Consider the following 21,042-nt stretch of genomic DNA (forward strand, 5'->3'; position numbering starts at 1 on the left):
CAGACGCACCCCACAGCCAACTCCACCGGACCCACGCTGCCCGAGTATTTTTAGCAGGGGGTCAGGCGCCTCTTAAACCTCAGCTGAGACGTGAATTTCCTCCCTGACAGCTGCGGCCAGGAGCCGCACGTCCTGCCTGGCGGGCGTGGGCGGTTCTGACCTCGGAGGCACAGCTGCAGGGTCTGCAGTCCTCTGGGAACTTCCTCCTCCCAGGTGCCCCGATTTGGGCTCCCTGGGTGCCTCCGCCCCAGGCCGCCCACCAGGCGCTCCCTTGCCCGGTCCTCCGTCTGGAGCCCCTCCCGATGGCCGTCGCCACCCACTCTCCTTCTCTGTCTGGAAGCTTGGAGAGCAAGAGCAGAGGCCTGGGTTCAGATTCTCAGGGATCTGGGTTCAAGTCCTGGCCCCCCCCCCGCACTTGGGAAAGCTGCTACCTCTCAGAACCCGTTTCCTCCACTGTGAAGTGGAAGGAAAATTGTCCACCTGGGGGCTGTTGCGACTATAACCAGCCAGCGGTGCCTGCAGCACCCACAGACCCCCAGGCGTCTTCAGGGCTCCCTGTGCCCCCAGCCAGCGCCAGGAGCCTGCAGGACCGAGAGGGGCCCTGGCAGGGCTGCACAGATATTCAGATGTTCAGACCTGAGGCCCAAGACCTGCCTGCCAGGACAGGGACGCTCCTGCCTGGGGATGCTGGGGTCCCAGAAAGTGAGAAGCAGTGGCCCAGCACCCTCTGCTCTCACTTCCTCCCCACCAAGCACAAGTACTAATTACGCACACCTCAGCTCCCCGGGGGGGCCAGGAGGAAATGCCCAGCAGAGCCCTCCGTCCCACCCCGTGCAGCCTGGGTCTCCCTCCACGGGCCCAGCCTCTTCCACTGCTTTCAGTTACCCGGCTTTGTAGGCGCAAACACCCTGTCTGTTTTCTTCTTTCTCAAGCCATCTTAGCTGCTTTTGATCTGTATTCTTCCATGTAAAATGTAGACTACATTTATTTATTTCTTTAAAAAAAAAAATTGAAGCCCAAATGAGACTCCAATTAGAATTGCATTGAATTTATTATGTCCCCATAATTCTCTGGGGAGAATTACGTGTTTATAACATTACGTTTTCCTGTCCATTCTGTTGGGCTTGCTAAGTAAGCTGACATGTGATCTGCAAATGATGGCAGATGACTGTGTGAGGTGACCTTGGGAATGTCATGGCTCCTCTCCACAGCACTCTCCTTCACATTCCAGAAAATTCTCTCCACCAGGCATGCCTTTGGCCAGCCCTGGGACATGTACTGCCCCTTGAGGTTGCCAGTACTCTGCCCTACCTTTATAAAGAGCCCCTTTGTTAAACACTGCTGCAAGTAGCCTGCTCTAAATGTGGGTCTCTTTCCTGCTGGGACCCTGATAGATCTAAGGGTTTCTCCCAGGAATTCAAGGAAGGTTTAATATCAGAATCCGATCCATGCAAATACCATCTGAATAGATGACAGGGCAAAAAGTGTCCCAATGTCTCAAGTGATGCCATCGGTGACTTTTTAAAAATTTCTGGGCAAATTAGAAATTGAAACAAATGAAATATTTCTAATTTGATAAAATTGTTCACCAAAAACCCACCACAAAAATACATTTATGGAAACAGTTGTTGCCAGGAGTTCGGGAGAGAGGAAATGGTTGGATCGGTGGAGCACAGGGGGGTTTTTAGGGCTGTGAAACTAATGTGAACGACATTGTAATGGCAGAGACACAACACTGTGCATCTGTCAAAACCCACAGAACTTTACAGCAAGAGTGAGCCTTAATGTATGCACATTTTAAAGCTTAGTCAAGAGGCTGGGGGTCTAGGATGGAAGGCGGGCCGTGTGTGGCGAGAGCCTCTGGCTGTATTACAGACCCAGGGAGCAGCTGTATTACAGACGTAGGGAGGGGCTGGGGGATGGGGCTGACCTGGGTACCCTCACAAATGACGAAGTCTGTGAAGCCAAAAGCAAATGGACCCGCACATGAGCCCTGTACCCTGGTAGACACACGCTTCTGCCACGGGGTACAGGTGAGCAGTTCCTACACCGCTCCCCCTGCACACTGGAGCTTAGTGATTAGGTCCATGGATGGTGGGTGGTGGGGCAGGTTCCTCACTGTGGGGTGGGAGCTACAGACAAGCAGGGGCAGGGGCCAGAACGACCCACACGGCCGAGGGTCAGAGTCGAGACAGCAGCACCAGCTCCTTCCTGTGGGCTCCCTCTCCATGCGGGCGGTGTGACGGTTAACTTTATGTGTCAGCTCCCCTGGCCTGGGTTGAACGTTATTTCTGGGGATGTCCGAGGGTGTTCTGGATGAGATTAGCATTTGAATCAGTGGGCTCTGTAAAGCAGGCCGCCCTCCCCAGGGTGGGTGGCGTCACCCAATCCGCTGAGGACCCGAATAGCGCGGAAGGCAGAGAAAGGTGAATTTGCCCCCCTCTTCCTGCCACGCTGCTTGAGCTGGGACACTCACCTCACCTTCTCTGGCCCTGACACTGAGATTAACGCCATCAGCCCTCCGGCTCTCAGGGCTTCGGACTCAGACCTCACTGCACCACCAGCTTCCCTGGGTCTTCGCGGGCGTGGGACCTCTCGACCTCAGTAATCACCTGGGCCCAGGCTTCAGCTGGCATTTCCCCTGCTTGAACTTCTTTCTCATGCCGCCTTGTGAGAAGGCACCTGCTTCCCTTCCACCATGATTGTAAGTTTCCTGAGGCCTCCCCAGCCATGCAGAACTGTGAGTCAATTCAACCTCCTTTGTGGGCTGGGCGAGGTGGCTCACACCTGTGATACCAGCACTTTGGGAGGCTGAGGTGGGTGGATCACTTGAGGTCAGGAGTTCGAGACCAGCCTGGCCAACGTGGTGAAACCCTGTCCTACTAAAAATACAAAAATTAGCCAGGCATGGTGGCACGCGCCTGTAATCCCAGTTACTTGGGAGGCTGAGGCAGGAGACTCACTTGAAACCAGGAGGCGGAGGTTGCAGTGAGCTGAGATTGCACCATTGCACTCCAGCCTGGGGGACAAAACAAGACTCTGTCTCAGTAAATAAATAAAACCTCCTTTGATTATAAATTACCCAGTCTCTTGTAGTATCTTTATAGCAGTGTGAGAACCAACTCATACACCAACTATATTGAAATATGGTTACCAAAATAATAAAGTAATTGTTATTGGATTTCTTGTTAATCTACTGATTCAGGCCAGGCATGGTGGCTCACGCCTGTAATCTCAGCACTTTGGGAGGCCGAGGCGGGTGGATCACCTGAGGTCAGGAGTTCGAGACCAGCCTGGCCAACGTGGTGAAACCCCATCCTACTAAAAATACAAAAATTAGCCGGGCATGGTGGCACGCACCTGTAATCCCAGTTACTTGGGAGGCTGAGGCAGGAGAATCACTTGAACCTGGGAGGCGGAGGTTGCAGTGAGCCGAGATTGCGCCACTGCACTACAGCCTGGGCAACAGATTAAAAAAAACCTACTGATCCAGATCTAGCAGCAGCTCTCATGACCAACAGTGTTGAAGCAGGAACAAAAATGAGGCTTCAAGACGCCGAAGCAACTGAAACACGATGGGAAAATACACAGGACTTTGCTGACGGTGGAGTCCCAGGTTCTGTGGAGACCGCTAGGTCCTTTGGCCACATTCACTATTGAGGAACACTCACTTTAGCCTAGAGGTTGGTGAAAGTAAAGATGCAACGTTTTTCCATCCAAGTTCAGGGACACCTGAATCCCATGATCAGGAGGTTCTAGTTTAGAACCCGGCTGCAGAGTTTACACCTGAGTGTGGTCATTACCTCTTCACCGTTTCCTGATTGTTATCCCATGATCAGGAGGTTCTAGTTTAGAAATCCGGCTGCAGAGTTTACACCTGAGTGTGGTCATTACATCTTCACCGTTTCCTGATTGTTATCCCATGATCAGGAGGTTCTAGTTTAGAAATCCGGCTGCAGAGTTTACACCTGAGTGTGGTCATTACATCTTCACCGTTTCCTGATTGTTATCCCATGATCAGGAGGTTCTAGTTTAGAAATCCGGCTACAGAGTTTACACCTGAGTGTGGTCATTACATCTTCACAGTTTCCTGATTGTTATCCCATGAGCAGTAGGTTCTAGTTTAGAATCCGGCTGCAGAGTTTACACCTGAGTGTGGTCATTACATCTTTGCCGTTTCCTGATTTTTAGAAAAAAAAAAAAAACCTGTGATCTGAACCAAGGTAATTGATCTCCCTCCCTTCCTACAGGTGTCCACGCCCTTGGGGAAGGTTATAGGGGTTGGATGTGCTTTTGACCCCAAGGGCTCCCTGCGTAGCCCAGGCCAGCCTGGGGCTTGGGGGAGGGCAGGTGAGCTGATGAGAACCTCCTCCCTGCTCAGCTTCCACCTGCTGGCATCTGTGTGCCCAGCACACAAAGCCTGGGCAACGGGCGACTCCTGTGAGCAGAGCTTCACCCTCTTCCCCTCTCACTACCCCCCACCCCACCTGCAGCCCCTCTCCTCCCTCCCCTTGGTTCGAGATGACCCCAACTCCCCCGGAGATTTCTACTGGGATCTGGTTTGGTTTTTGCTTTTTATGATCCCCTAAACCCATCTTCACCTCCCTGCTAGGGCTCCCCAGGTTGACTGGGGAGGACCCCACATTCCCCATGATTCCACACAGCAAAAGGCACTTCTGGCAGGAACCCGCATCCCAGGGCAGGCCCTGGGGCACCTTGGGCTGGGGAAGACTGCGGCCCCAAAATCTCCACTCCCTGCGCTGTCATCTGAAACACCGCCATGATGGATAATGTCTTACCTAGGGAGAAGGCACCTGTGCTGGAAAAGGAGACCCAAGAGAGCCGCCTGGACAGTGTGGGTGAGACCATCGCACCCTCCTGCCAAGGGAGAAGGCACCTGTGCTGGCTAAAAGGGGTCCCAAGAGACCTGCCTGGACAGTGTGGGTGAGGCCATTGCACCCTCCTGCCGAGACGGTGGGCCCTGCTACAGAGCCTGATGCCCCTGAGGAGCTGGGACCACTGTCCTCCCAATACACATACACACACAAACACACACAGAGACACACACCAACACAAACACACAGACACACAGAAACACACACAAACACAGACACACACACAGACACACAGACACACACAAACACACACAGACACACACAAACACACAGAGGCAAACACACACACACAGACACACAAACACACACAGACACACAGAAACACACAGACACACACAAACCCACACACACAAACACACAGATGCAAACACACACACAGACACACAAACACACACAGACACACAGAAACACACACAGACACACACAGACACACACAAACACACACAGACACACAAACACACACAGACACACAAACACACACAAACACACAGACACAAGACACACACACAGACACACAGACACACACACAGACACAGACAACACACACAAACACACAGACACACACAGACACACACAAACACACACAGACACACACAGCACACAGACACACACACAAACACACACACACCCTTCACAACCTTCCTGGGCTCTTAGCATTTTCTGTGGGGCTGTCAAGGCAGGAAGATCCAGGAGGGACCCCAGGGCGGGGAGAGACAAACTCTCCCAGCTCAGGAAGGCAGTGTGCTTTCGCCTAAATAACTGAGTGAGCTCACACTAACAGGAAGTGTTTTGATTTTGCAGTCTGAGAGTTAATCCCGTCGCTGGCTAGACATGTTTGCTTTTAGGTTCTCTGGTGGCCCACAGGTCCCAGTTCTGAATGGAAACATCCCGAGGCGGCCCCTCCCCTCCTCAAACTGCACCCTCCCCGGGCATGGCGCTGCCTGCAGGCTGTAGAGAGGGCCTGGGCTTTTTCACACCTTGGGGAGGTGTAGACCAGGGAAAGGAAGAGGAGAAGGATGTGGGCAACCCTCCACCACCAGGGAGCTCCACCACCACTCCGCAGGCCCTGGCGTGGCACCGTCCCCGAGGGCTGGCACCAGGCTGGTGGCAGGCCTCAGCATCAGAGGGTGGCTGAGTCGCACACACCGCCCCTACCCCTCTTCCCGAGACTGAGCCCCTCTCTCTAGCCCCAGAGCAGGAGTCACCCCCAGCCCCACCAGCCACTGCCCATGAAGCTGGTTGGAATTGCCCTCAGTGGCCACAGAGGCCCCAGCGGGGTCCCCAGCCAGGCCGACATGCACTAGCAGCTCAGAAAGAAAGGCCTTGTGTCCAGTGACCACCCCCCAACCTCGGAATGTGGCCGTTCTCTCCTCCCACCCCTACAGTAGGGCTGAGGCTGTCCCGAGTACAAAGGCCTTTTGTCCCCACAACCAGCCCCCACCCGCCGAGGTGACACTGGAGCTGGGAGAGTGGCAGCCTCCATGGCGGCCACAGTGGCTCCCAGCTCCCCTGCAGCAGGGCCTCCCTCCTCCCCCAGGGCCAGGCAGAGGGCACCTGCGGGGCATCTTCCCCGGCACCCCCTGGCTGCAGAGCACCCTGGTGAGAACGATCTCATCGGAGAGCCCAGGCTTATACACAGCTTCTCTCTGCCAGCTGAGAAATTACGTTTCTGATTAACTTGTGTTACCCACAATACACTGTAGACTACAGAAGGCCAGGACCCTCTGAGGTGCTGCAGTGCCCCCAGTCTTGTTCTGGGTGAGGGCTCCACGGACCTCTTTATTTGTCAAAACTCATACACTTTAGTTCTATGCATTTTACTCTGGGTAAACTGTATCTCAGGCCAGGCACGGTGACTCATGCCTGTAATCCCAGCACTTTGGGAGGCCAAGGTGGGTGGATCATTTGAGGTCAGGAGTTCGAGACCAGCCTGGCCAAAATGGTGAAACCCGTCTCTACTAAAAATACAAAAATTAGCCGGGCGTGGTGGCAGGCACCTGTAGTCCCAGCTACTCAGGAGGTTGAGGCAGGAGAATCCCTTGAACCCGGGAAGTGGAGGTTGCAGTGAGTCAAGATTGTACCACTGCATTCCAGCCTGGGCGACAGAGCAAGACTCTGTCTCAAAAAAAAAAAAAAACTGTATCTCAAAAATACATGGCCACAAAAAAATACATAGTCATTGTTTTAAAACACCAGAAAATACAGGCAAGCCGAAAGAATTCTGAACAACCAACGGCCGCTGCCCGAGGCCAGTTGCTGTGATTGCAGGTACTTTCCACCTGTCCAGACGCCTCCACGCGTGTGACACACACGCAATGCCAACCACACAACGCAGGCCGCCGTGAATGCCACTTACATCTGTCAGTGACAAAACCTGACCGTGTTTCCACTAACTCTGACACAATATTTTAAATGACTGCGCATTATGCTGTGTGCATAAGCCAATTTGTGTTCAACAAATCCATGTATTGTTGGAAATTAACCCCTTCTGGGGTTATTCTTTCAGAATTCTAAACAGTAGTGCCACAAATATCCTGATAGCTTGGTCTTTGAGCACCTTTAAGGTGCTATCTTGAGGTAAAGACCCAGGATTGGTGTTGCTGGGGCAAAAGACACTCACCTGCATTTTAAAGGGTTCTTTTTTGTTTTTGTTTTTTTCTGAGACGGAGTCTCGCTCTGTCACCCAGGCTGGAGTGCAGTGGTATGATCTCAGCTTACTGCAACCTCCGCTTCCGGGGTTCAAGCGATTCTCCTATCTCAGCCTCCCAAGTAGTTAGGATGACAGGCGCCTGCTACCACACCTGGCAAATTTTTGTATTTTTAGTAGAGACAGGGTTTCACCATGTTGGTGAGGCTGGTCTCGAACTCCCAACCTCAGGTGATCCACCCGCCTCGGCCTCCCACAGTGCTGGGATTACAGGCATGAGCCACTGCGCCCAGCCTTAAAGGGTATTTTTAATGCCTTATGGAAAGCAGGGGTTCCAATAGGCTTTCCAGTCCAGTCTCTTCCTTGATCTTTATAACTCCAAAGAGCCTGGCAGACACTGAGCCTGCGGGGGAACACGAGAACCATTCTGCCTTGCAAATAAGACTAACCTACTGGATGCAGACCAGAATGCAATACACCTTGACAGTGTAAAACTAATCCCTGGACTTCTGGCCGGGTGCGGTGACTCACGCCTGTAATCCCAGCACTTTGGGAGGCCGAGGCAGGTGGAGCGCTTGAGGTCAGGAGTTCGAGACCAGCCTGGCCAACATGGCGAAACCCCATCTCTACTAAAATACAAAAAAAAAAAAAAAATTAGCTGGGCTTGGTGGCACGTGCCTGTAGTCCCGGTTACTCGGGAGGCTGAGACAGGAGAATCACTTGAACCTGGGAGGCGGAGGTTGCAGTGAGCCAGGATCGTGCCACTGCACTCCAGCCTGGGCGACAGAGCAAAAACAATAATAATAATAATAATAATAATACCTGGACTTTTACTTTCACGTAGGCAAGGTGGATCCCACAGGGAAGGTCACCACAACTACTCACAATAACTGAGGAGGCCAGACACATTGTGAAAACCTTACTGCGAAGGCATCAGAGAGCTGCAGAGGCTGCAAGGACTTAACGAACTAAAATTCCAGAGAATGGAGAACTGTCAGATAAGCAGGTGACCCACAGCCGTCTTTTTACCTGGGGACATCTGCCTATTTGGGACACTGGGCTAAGCAGAGAGCTACAGCCGGGGGAGAAGAAACCAGCAAAGATTCTCACTGTCACAGGGAGGAAAGTGGCAAAATCGGAGTGTCCAGGCCACAACCAGGCAGCGGGGCCCTCATCCCCACCCCAAGACACCTGTAGGATCTCAATGCTGCTGCAGGAGGAGGCTCAGGAGCAAGTTGAGCAGCTCTGTGAGGCTGGACTGCACTTCCCACAGCCTTTCAAAGTGGGGAGATCAAGACCCGCCAGGCTCCCAGCTGAAATCTGGAGAGACCAATCCCCCAAACCGGGGCAAACCAGAGGAAGCCTGAACCCCATCAAACTACACACCAGTCCACCCGGGCCCATCCCTCACTGGGTTGAGGGACCTGCCCCTCTGTCCATCCTAACTGCCTGAGTTTTTTGCTCCCAATACAGGCCAGGTGGCTCCAATTAGAACAACTAATGTGCAAATAACAACTATAATTGCCAGGCCGGGCACGGTGGCTCACACCTGTAATCCCAGCACTTTGGGAGGCCCAGGCGGGCGGATCACGAGGTCAGGAGATCGAGACCATCCTGGCTAACACGGCAAAACCCTGTCTCTACTAAAAATACAAAAAAAAAAAAAATTAGCCGGGCGTGGTGGCGGGTGCCCGTAGTCCAAACTACTCAGGAGGCTGAGGCAGGAGAATGGCATGAACCTGGGAGGCAGAGCTTACAGTGAGCCGAGATAGCGCCACTGCACTCCAGCCTGGGCGAGAGAGCGAGACTCCATCTCAAAAAAAAAAAAAAAAAAAAAACTATAATTGCCAGACAAAATATAAACACCAAAATGTAAACTCACTAGGCCAGGCACGGTGGCTCACGCCTGTAATCTCAGCACTTTGGGAAGCCAAGGCAGGCAGATCACCTGAGGTCAGGAGTTCAAGACCAGCCTGGCCAACATGGTGAAACCCCGTCTCTATTAAAAATACAAAAATTAGCCGGGCATGGTGGGGTGCCCCTGTAATCTCAGCTACTCGGGAGGCTGAGGCAGGAGAATCACTTGAACCCGGGAGGCAGAGGTTGCAGTGAGCTGAGATCGTGCCACTGCACTCCAGCCTGGGCAATAGAGCAAGACTCCATCTCTCTTTCCATATATATATATATATATTATGTATGTTATATATATTATATATATATATATAAACTCACTGCATTCTGAGTGACCAAAACCAGACAGAGGTTGTAGGGGATTGACTACAGGAAATGGAATGACCCGAAGAACCAGAGGACAGAGTTTGGGGTGACCATGGCAGCTGGAATGTGAGGGGGAAATCCCAGAAAGGAGAGCACCATAGAGAGGGATTCCCCAAAGACTGCATGAAAAACTCAGCTCAGATCTCTGGCAGAACCCTGAGCTATGTGCACACAGGACAGATCCCAGCAATTCACATAGCTGAAGAGAGATTTACCTGCCAGCCACACAGAGGAGGCAGCGTTTACCATTTGAGTTCAGTCAGGTTAACTGCTTGATGACACAAAACCAAAACAGTTAATAATCTGGAGAGAAAGATACGGAATCGCACGTCCCTACAGTGTAGTGTTCACAATGCACAGGGTCAACCCCAAATCGACAGACACACCAAGAAGCAGGCAAATGTGACCAAGAATCAAGAACGTGAATTGATGGGAGCCAGAAGACAAAGGAATATATCCTTAAAGTGCTCAAAGAAAAAACATGGCCAACCTACAATTCTACACCCAGAAAAAATATCCTTCTGAGATGAAAATGAAATAAAGACTTTTCAGACAAACAAAAGCCAGGAGAATTCATCTTTGATGGAGCTGCAAATGGAATATTAAAGGAAATATATCTAGGCATGAGGAAAATGATCGCAGATGTAAACATGAACATGTAGAAAAAAAATGAAGAATACCAGAAAAAGTAAAATATGTGGGTAAATTCAATTGAATATAGACTGCTCAGAACAATACTTGTAGTATCTTATAGAGTTTAGAATACAAGTAGGCTGGGCGCAGTGGCTCACGCCTGTAATCCTAGCACTTTGGGAGGCCAAAGCGGGCAGATCGCCTGAGCTCAGAAATTCGAGACCCGCCTGGGCAACGTGGCGAAACCCCATCTCTACTAAAAATACAAAAAATTAGTTGGGCATGGTGGTGCATGCCTGTAATCTCAGCTACTCGGGAGGCTGAGGCACAAGAATCACTTGAACCCAGGAGACGGAGGTTGCAGTGAGCCGAGATTGTGCCATTGCACTCCAGCCTAGGCAAAAGAGTGAGACCCTGTCTCAAAAAATTGATTAATTCATTAATTTAATACAAGTAAAACCACGTGTACAATGACCACAACAAAGGAGGTCGAGGATATTTGCAATACAAGTGTACGGCCACGTACAAAAGACTTACGTCCAAAACATATGTAAAGAGCTCCTACAAATCAACAAGAAAAGGATAGACGACTCCCTAGGAAGTGAGCAAAAAGATTTGAAGACACTTTATCAAAGAGGATAGTCCAGCAGTCAGCAAATATGTAAGAAGATACCCCAATTTCCTTGGTTATCATGAAAATGCAAATCAAATCACAAAGTAATATCACAACCCACAGACTGGTCAGTATGAACAAGGTGAACACTTCCAGTTATCAGCAAGGCTGTGGAGTGACCAGAACCCTCACACATTGCTCGTCACGTGAAGGTTGATACAACCACTATACAAAAGTGCTGGATGGTAACTATTAAAGCTGAACACAGGTAGACCCACTGCCAAGTTTCACCCGACAGAAATGCTTGCACCTGTTCACCAAAGACAGGTACTGTGTGAGCACGTTCATGGCCACACAAAAGCCAAGCGCCAGAAGCCACTCAAACGCCCATTCGTTGTAGAAGGGATAGATGAGTGGGGGGCTGCTCACCCCATGGAATGGCGCTCAGCAGTGACAATGACTGATGTAGAATCTCGTGCAACAAGGGCGACCTTGCAGACTGTACGCTGAGTGGAGGAAACCAGACACTGTGTGATCCCCTTTTAGGAAGGGGGCAAATAAGATGGCAGTTATCTGGCCAGGCACGGTGGTTCACACCTGTAATCCTGGCACTTTGGGAGGCCGAGGCGGGTGGATCACCTGAAGTCAGGAGTTGGAGAGCAGCCTGGCCAACATAGTGAAGCCCCGTCTCTACTAAAAATACAAAAATTAGCCGGGCGTGGTGGCACACGACTGTAATCCCAGCTACTCAAGAGGCTGAGTCAGGAGAATCACTTGAGCCTGGGAGGCGGAGGTTGCAGTGAGCTGAGATTGTGCCATTGCACTCCAGCCTGGGCAACAAGAGTGAAACTCCATCTGAAAAAAAAAAAAAAAGATACAGTTATCCTGGGGATGCTGACGGGGAGATCTGGGGGTAGATACAGTTATCCTGGGGATGCTGACGGGGAGATCTGGGGGTAGACACAGTTATCCTGGGGATGCTGACGGGGAGATCTGGGGGTAGACACAGTTATCCTGGGGATGCTGACGGGGAGATCTGGGGGTAGATACAGTTATCCTGGGGATGCTGACGGGGAGATCTGGGGGTAGATACAGTTATCCTGGGGATGCTGACGGGGAGATCTGGGGGTAGATACAGTTATCCTGGGGATGCTGACGGGGAGATCTGGGGGTAGATACAGTTATCCTGGGGATGCTGACGGGGAGATCTGGGGGTAGATACAGTTATCCTGGGGATGCTGACGGGGAGACCTGGGGGTACAGGGGCTGGGGATGGTCTAATTCCGTCTGGATGTCGGTTAGAGGAGTGTGTTGAGTTTGTGAAGACGTCCAGGCGGGGCTGGCTGCATCTTTCCATATCTCCGTTATATGTCAGTGAAAAGTCAGCTAAACACAATCATGTATTTAACCAGCACATTTGGGAAGCAGAGGAAGGAGGGAACATGGGAGAAGGCCTGAGTGGTGCTTCTCATTGCCCTGCAGAATCAGCAGACCTTGATAATTGTAAAATATGTGGTTACATAAACATAATGACCCAGGCACTTAATGTTTTCCATGGTCATTTTTTTAAATCTACGGAGATCATTAAGGAACCAGTATCTTTTGTTGTGGTAAAATATTTATCTGAAATGCAGCAACTCTTTCCATTTAAATCCGAATGAAATAAAGTTTGATATTCTATTTTGAAATAAAGCCTATCATCATCTTATCCCACTCCACTTCTCAGCTACTCTTCTCTTCTTCAGCCCTCTTCTCTGTCTCTCTACATAAGTACCAAGCAAGACATCTGGAATAAGGTTTAGCAATTTAATGATGGTTATTTCTTAGTGGTTGGATTTATTTATTTTTTCTTTCTTTCTTTCTTTCTTTTTTGAGACGGAGTCTCGCTCTGTCACCCGGGCTGGAGTGCAGTGGTGCGATCTCAGCTCACTGCAAGCTCCGCCTCCTGGGTTCACGCCATTCTCCTACCTCAGCCTCCCGAGTAGCTGGGACTACAGGCGCCCACCACCATGCCTGGCTAATTTTTTGTATTTTTAGTAGAGACGGGGTTTCATCTTGTTAGCCAGGATGATCTCGATCTCCTGACCTCGTGATCCGCCCGCCTCGGCCTCCCAAAGTGCTGGGATTACAGGCGTGAGCCACCGCGCCCGGCCAGTGGTTGGATTTAAAGTGACTTTTAGAGACTCTTTTTTGTACATGTTTGCATTCATTCGCGTTTTAATAACAAGCATTTTTCAAGTTAATAAAGCTATTCTGTTGTGCTCCATCACTAGCTGGGTGACCTGGAGCAAGTTTCTCACCCTCGCTGAGCCTTGGTTTTTGCAGCTGTAAAATGCAGATACGAATATTACCAAATGCATAGGGTTTTTTTAGAAAGATTAAATTAGATTATTTTTCAAAGTGCGTATAGAGTACAGGAGGCCCTTAATACACAATAGCTGCTATTAGTATTGCCAAACGTAAATAGAGGAGAAAACAACAAAGAGACTCAGCCCTCCCTTCAGGAGGTGATAGTCTGGCAGAAAGAGGTGAGAGCAAATGCCCAGACGGAGTCTCATGAGCAGCCTACTGCCCTGGGTGGCCACAGGCATGTCAGGAGGGTAAGCAGGAGCCGGAGGGCTGAAGCCTTGGGGGAACTGAGGGGTGGGCCAGAAGTGGAGGACCGCTGCACATGCCCTGCAGACTCAGAGGGTCTGAGTCAGCATCCTGTCCTGAGGGTGTTGCCGGACTGCAGAGTTGGGGAGACCCTGGCCTGCTGGGCCAGCGGAGGACCTCCTGCGGGGGCTGTCTGTAGGAGCGTGATGGGTTGGAAAGCCCTGCTGTCCACAGAGACTCCAATATGAGGAATGGGTGCCTTGGACCTGGTGCTGTAGACAGTGACAGGGTTTGGCTCTGTGTCCCCACCCAAATCTCACCTCGAATTGTAATCCCCATGTGTGGAGGGAGGGACCTGGTGGGAGGTGACTGGATCAGGAAGTGGTTTCCCCCAGGCTGTTCTCCTGATAGTCAGGGAGTTCTCTTGAGATCTGATGGTTTAAAAGTGGCAGTTTCCCCTGCGCTCTCTCTCTCCTGCCACCTTGTGAGGAAGGTACTTGCTTCCCCTTCACCTTCCCCCACCATTGTAAGTTTCCTGAGGCCTCCCCAGCCATGTGGAACTGTGAGTCAATTAAACCTCTTTCCTTTATAAAATACCCAGTCTCAGGCAGTTCTTTATAGCAGTGTGAAAACAGACTAATACAGACAGTATCAGGAGAGGCTTGAGTTCATCCAGTGCTATTGGAAGACTCTGTTGGATGGAAGATATTGAAGGCACAGCCAAGGTGTGGAGGCTCTTGAGAAGACAAAAGGTGCTCAGCACACAGGTGGAGCTCTCTCCAGAGAGGTTTGCTCAACTCCTGCAGACAGGAAGAGCTGCCCTGTCCTACAGCCCTCTGCATGCGTGATGTCCAGGCATCTCCCACCTGCATCATTTCACCCCCTGACAGCAAGCACCTTGGGGTGGGGTTGTCAGATAAAATACAGAACTCCCAGGTCAATCTGAATTTCAGGTAAACAACAAATACATTTCAGTACAAGTGTGTCCCATGCAATATTTGAGACATGCTGGTGCCAAATATTGCATAGGACATTATATTAGCCCATTCTCACATTGCTATAAAGAACTACCTGAGGCCGGGCGCAGTGGCTCGCACCTGTAATCTCAGCACTTTGGGAGGCCAAGGTGGGCGGACCAATTGAGGTCAGGAGTTCGAGACCAGCCTGACCGATATGATGAAACCCCATCTCTACTAAAAATACAAAAATTAGCCGGGCATGGTGGCAGATGCCTATAATCCCAGCTACTCAAGAGGCCATGACAGGAGAATCACTTGAACCCGGGAGGCAGAGGTTGCAGTGAATGAAGATCATGCCATTGCACTCCAGCCTGATCAACAAGAGCTAAACTCCATCTCAAAAAAAAAAAAAAGAACTACCTGAGACTGGGTAATTTATAAAGAAAAGAGGTTTAATTGGCTCATGGTTCTGCAGGCTGTACAAGAAGCACAGCTGGGGAGGACTCAGGAAACTTACAGTCACGGGGGAACAGGAGGAAGAGAGCAAAGGGGAGGTGCCATACACTTTTAAACAACCAGATCTCCTGAGAACTTACTATCAGGAGAATAGCAAGGGGGAAATCACGCCCATGATCCAGTCACCTCCCACCAGGCCCTTCCTCCAAGACTGCAGATTACAATTTGACATGAAATTTGAGCAAGGACACAAATCCAAACCATATCAGACATACTTATCCTAAAACTGTATTCATTGTTTATCTGAAATTCAAATTTACCTCTGTGCCCTGTATCTTTATTTAGTAAAGCTGCAACCCACTTGGGTGAGGCTGTGCCCTTGCTTACCTGGTACCACCACTGCCAATCCTGTGCCCAGAACACAGCAGACTTTCAATTAATGTTGAATGGATATGGGGCAGGTGGATGGGGGATAGATGGATGGTGGGTGAATGGGTGGATGGATGGATGGTGGGTGGATGGGTGGATGGATGAATGGATAGATGGATGGGGTGGATGGATGGGTGGATAGGTGGTTAGATGGATGGATGGTGGTAGGTGAAGGGATGAATAGATGGATGGATGGACAGATGGATAATGGGGGTGGGTGGATTGGTGGGTGAATGGATGACGGATGGGTGGATCGGTGGATGAGTGAGTGGATGGATGGGTGGATGGATGGTGGGTGAATGGATGAATAGATGGATGGATGGACGTAGGGGGTTGGGTGGGTGGGTGGAAGAGTAGACAGATTGGTGGATAGATGGGTGGATGCCTAGATGGGTAGGTGAATGAATGGGATTTGGATTCAGTAAGAGGTTTTAACACTAAGCTGTCTTAAATGCCCAATGACAGGGCCAAGGTGGGAGTAAATGAAGTGCCAGCTGATGGGAAAACTCCTGGCTCTGACACCTCTCACCACCCCTGGGACTCTCCTGCTCAGATTCTGAATCTGTAAAACGGGAATGCTTAGTGGTGCTCCAGCAAGAGGAAGCTCCATGTGCTGCAACACAAGTTATATGTCCTGACATGGGTGCCTTGCTGGGGGTGGTGGGGGGTGATTCGCCTGCAGGCAGACATCAAAGCCCTGCCTGCCAAGATCCTTGACTTCCCAGCCCCAACCAGGCATCACTCAAAGGTGACCTCTCCACTCCCAGCACCAAGGAGTTGCCTTTGGACCCTGACCACCCTGATGGCCAAGGCTAGGCTGGCCAGCACCTCCCCAGCAGCCCTTCAGAGGCCTCCACAGCCCTGTGTCCAGTCTGACACAAGTGTGTCAGGTGGTCATGAGCACGGTGCCCTTCCAGCAAGGCCACCTCTTCCTGTGGGGAAGGGCCTCAGGTAGGCAGGCCGGAAGCACCTGCAGACCCCGCACTCAGAAACTGCCACCCCGCTTGTTGAACCTTGTGTTTTAGAAAGGATCTTCCATTCACAGCATCTCCCTCTCCCCAGTCCTCCTCCCAGAGGCTGTTTAAGGGTGGGCATGGGACCCCCAGGGTTTTTCCCAGGTTTCCAGGGTTATTCCTAGGGATGGACTTCTTATAAACAATATTGCCCCTCCTCCCAGCGCCCCAGGGGAAGGAGCAGCGAGCCTGGACCTGCAGCCACTGTAGCCCCAGCCTGGGGGAGGGGACAGCACAATCAGGGTGAAGTGGAGTCAGAGGTGGGTGTTGTGGAGGGGGGAGCGGCGCGGGGACAGCTGTCCTGGCCCGGCTACCTTCCCTGCCCCCCGTGACATCAGCCCATCAATTCCCTCCCTCTTTTGCCCTCACGAGGTCGAGTCTCTGGCCCTCGCAGCCACAAGGTTCCTGACTCCTGTGTCCTTGTGAAAGAGCTACACACAGCAGCAGGGGGACTGCCCCCGCCAGGACCAGCCCAGGATTCCTGCTGGATTCCGTGTGTCAGGACCACCCATTCTAGCAGAGGAGCAGGAAGCCCAGAGAGGCAAATCACGCGTCTAGGAAGCAAAGAGGGATCCCCGCCCCAGGGCCGCCTGAGGAGTGAGAGAGCTGAGGCTGGGGTCGCTGTTACTAGAGCTGAAACCTACGGACCTACCCAGCTCCCGTTTTCGCCGCTGGGGAGACCCACGGGGAGATCAAGGGGCCTGGGGGGGGGGCCCTCCCACCTTGGACGTTGGTTGCCACATCTGCACGTGACGGGGAGAAACGTGTCATTCCAGGAGGACAGGAGGGCGGGGCAGCTGAGGGGGCATCCCCAGTACCCACCCCCGTCCTGTGGAGGCAGGAGGAGGGGCCGCACCCCTGGGTTTGAAAGGCAGCAGCCGCCTTCCAGAGGGAGCGCTGGCGGGACCTTACCGCACCCCCTTCAGAGTAGCCCCCTCCCCCCATTGCTGCCCTGGACTCTGCGGCCAGCAAGCTGGAGGTTCCTAGGGCTATGGGGGACAGGAGGCTGTGGCTGGCTGAGGACTTTGTGTCAATGTTCCCACTGCCTCTGGGGACTGGGGACAGCCAGGCCACACGCGGGGGCAGTGGGACTTAGCACCTGAGCCTGCTGAGCTCCTGAAAGCCCTGGAGGTTCTCGGTTCCCTGAGGTGGGGCAGGGAGGAGGGAGTCCCTGGTGTGGCCTGGTTCTGCTGGGCGGAACACTGAACACTCCCTTCCCTGACGAAGAGGCGAGCGCTGCTTCGGGAAGAACCACCTGCCCTCACCCCACTCGGTCTGGGACAGGCAGGGCACTGGCCTGCCGGGAGCCCCCACCCCTGTGCCTGCAGCGCTGCTCTGCGCCCTGCTCCCTTACTCCACCTCCTTCCACCTCCTCCCCTTCCTCCTCCTCGCAAGGAGGAGGCAGATGGTGGTGGAAACTCTGCTTCCTTCATTTTCCGGAGCGTGACTCAGCACCGCAGCTGCCGCCTCGGCCCCCACGCAGCAGCGCGAAGCCTGCCCTCCCCTACAGCGGAGCCCGGGGACTCCCCAGAACACCCCTCCCGCAACTCATCTGGAGAACGCAGGGCTGCGGGCTGCCGAGCCCACCTTCCCGGAGCCCCCAGCCCAGCGGACCCCTCCCAGGCAGCTAATTTCCCGCCCACCCGGCGACGGCAGAGGGCGTGTGCGGAGGCGGAGTGCGGGCAGGTGGGCGGGGCTGCAGCCCCAGATCTCAGGGACACACAGAGGCGACCACGAGGCTTCTTAGCTTCTGGGTGGCCGCCCTGCCCAGGAGACTGGGCTGAGCGAAGGGGAGGGGAAGGCCTAGGAGGGACCCCAAGAAAGGACCCATCAGAAAACACAGGGAAGTAGGAAAATAAGAGAAATTTCCAGAAGCAAGAGGCTTGGCCCATGCGGAATGCCGCAGAGCCAGGCCTCAACCCACCGGAGAATCTCTGAGAACACTGACTGCAGCCCACCAAGGTGGCCCCGGGTCCTGCTCTGAGCTCCCGCAGCGCACCAAGGTGGCCCCGGGTCCTGCTCTGAGCTCCTGTCCGCCCTCCTCCTCCCTACATCAGAGCCTCCCCTGGGAGCCCCAGAGATCCTCTCAGCTCCTTCTCGGGACAAAGGAACCCTCACTGCTGAGAGCCCCTGGTGGCTCCTCCCACTCCCCCACTCGGCTCCCTCTCTCCTCCTCACTCCCTTTGTGGTGGGCTTGGCCCAGGAGAGTCCCGGCACCCCCAGCTGCTCTCTGTAAGCCCCTGGGGGTGGCCAGCTGGGGTGGGCTCCCCACTCCTGCCTGGCCGTAATCAGGGAGCCGGGATGTGGGCACACACTCGTGCACACGCACACCGTCTCAGCAACTGGGCTCTCCTGAGAGTCCCCTTCCCAACCCGCAAAACAAGACCTGCCAGCGCCCCCAGCCCTTCCTCCCCCTTCTATCCCCCTCCCCATAGCCCTAGGTACAGCTGCAGAAACTGAGGCTCAAAGGGGTCAAGTCCCTTCACTCCATGTGGCAGAGCTGGGGTGGTCAGAGACCCCAGACCCCAGCTGAAGCCTCCCACCCTGACAAGGGAAGCCCCTCCTGTGGGGCCTGAGCAGGTGCCCAGGACCAACGGGCCAGCCCACGTGAGAGGCTTCCTGCCAGGAGGCCCTGAGGGTGACCTGGCCAGGGACACCAGTGCTCACAGGTCCGGGTGGGTCCCAGCCCCAGCTCACCCTCCATTTGCTGGCAGTGGCCCCTCTACTCTCCCCCAGGACTCCCAACAGCTCTGCAGAGAGGCCTCGTCCCCACCCAGCTGGGCAGACTCCGACCTTGCCACCGGGTGCCTTCCCATTCTCCTGGCTGCCAGCCACTCCCCTCTTGCAGCCTCAGTTTCTGCATCTGTAGGTTGGGAGTAATGAGATTCCCCAGCCGGCCCGCTGGGAAGGCTGGGCATCTTGGGGGAGGGAGGGGGAAGGGAATGCCAGGAGCTGGCTGGAGCCAGGTCAGGGAGGCATGGGCCCAGCCCCAGCCGCAGCAGCCACTCTGTGGGCCCAAGCGAGCCCCGGGCCCTGGGCCTGTCCATCTGTAAGCAGGGTGATGGCACTGCCGGGCGAAGTGGCTGAGGGTGGGCCCAGCCCAGCTGCCCTCCCTAGGCATTCATCAGGCCCAGCGCTGGGGCAGGGCACCCAGCCCACACCACATGGATGGGGACGAACCTCCAGCTGGGCTGCCCGACAGGGACAGAGGCAAACAGGGCTCCCAGGATTCCGGGGCCAGCACAGCTCTGTGGCTGCTGTAGTGTCAGCCCCAGGCCCCAGAAAGGACTACAGGGGACCAGGCTGCTCCTGGGGGACCCCAGATGTCCTGGCTCTTCTCTAGGGGATCTTGGGCTGAACAGGAGACTGAGGCCCCAGAGGAAGGCAACACAGGGTCAAGACGGATCCCTGAGGGTCCCCAGTCATTTGTAAATTACCTCTGCCCTCTGCAAAGTGTGAATGCTGATTCCTCGGCCTCTGCCCAAACATATGCACTCTCTCAGGTTCACACTCACACATCCCCTTACCACTCGGCAGACCCCACCGGCTCTGCCCCAGCTCACCCCCTCCACCTGGCCCTACCATCCTCTGCCCCTCACCAAAGGGGACCCTCCAATCCAATCCCATAAATCAGGGTCCCCGAGCTGCACTCAAAGCCTCCGTCACCTTTCCTTGCTTGTGGAACAAACCCACCCTCCTTCTTCTGACTCTCACCCCTCCCACCTCAGTGTGTGCAGAGGAGCCTTCCCTGCACACAGCTGAAGTGGCCCTGTGGCCCCTACCCTGGACTTTGGCCAGGCCATTGACCAGGCTGCTGCCTCCACCCATGCCTTGGCATCTGGGTGATTTTTTATTGATGGTAGCTTGGCCCAACTTGGGGGCTTCACACACACCTCCCATCCAGCAGCCCTAGGAGGTGGGACTGTTATCACCACCCCCATCTCAGCAGGCAGCAGAGCCAGGACCCAGACCGGCCCAGCCACAGCACCCTCCCACTGTACCACGGGACTGCGCTGTTCACAGGGCCACTCCTGACCTCTGGGGAGTGCCTCCAGGTAGGCCAGGCCAGGCCTGTGCTCTGTAATGCAGTCCACGCAGGGCTCCCTGCTGCCCAGGGCAGGGCGGCGGTCCGACAGCTCCCACCCCTCAGGGCCCGTGCACCCGCAATGCCCACCCAGCCCAGCCACCGTCAGAGGGAGGATGGCGATGACTCAGGCCTTGAGTCAGCAGCATCGGATGAGGATGCAGCCAACCCTCTGCCAGCATAAGGGAGCCCCAGACAGCCCCGAGCTCTGCTAGCTGGGCTTGTGGGGACCCCTGGCTGGAACCGAACCAGGCTCATCAGCGCTCAGGAGCCCGGGAGCCACCTCCCTGGGAAAAGTCACACACACACACACACGCACACGCATGCACACAGAGGAGGCCTGCCATCAGGGTGGGTGGGGCTGGACTATCACCAGCCCAGGGAAGAGAAGCCAGAGATGGTGGGGCGCGGTGGGCAGTGAGGCGGGGTCTCAGCTGGAGA

At 53.9% G+C, this 21,042-nt stretch overlaps 1 long non-coding RNA gene across 1 annotated transcript; it reads right to left on the bottom strand.

Moving 5' to 3' along the window:
- Positions 1-1,032: 1,032 nt before the first annotated feature.
- Positions 1,033-20,692, bottom strand: LOC134728916 (uncharacterized). The gene is made up of 2 exons (XR_010109785.1): positions 20,554-20,692; positions 1,033-4,180 (listed from the first exon to the last, which is right to left on the bottom strand). It is a non-coding gene; the product is annotated as an uncharacterized LOC134728916 (long non-coding RNA).
- Between the last annotated feature and the right edge of the window lie 350 nt (positions 20,693-21,042).

This window comes from Pan paniscus, chromosome 15 (genome assembly GCF_029289425.2).
Source record: "Pan paniscus chromosome 15, NHGRI_mPanPan1-v2.0_pri, whole genome shotgun sequence".
Classification (NCBI taxonomy): domain Eukaryota; kingdom Metazoa; phylum Chordata; class Mammalia; order Primates; family Hominidae; genus Pan; species Pan paniscus.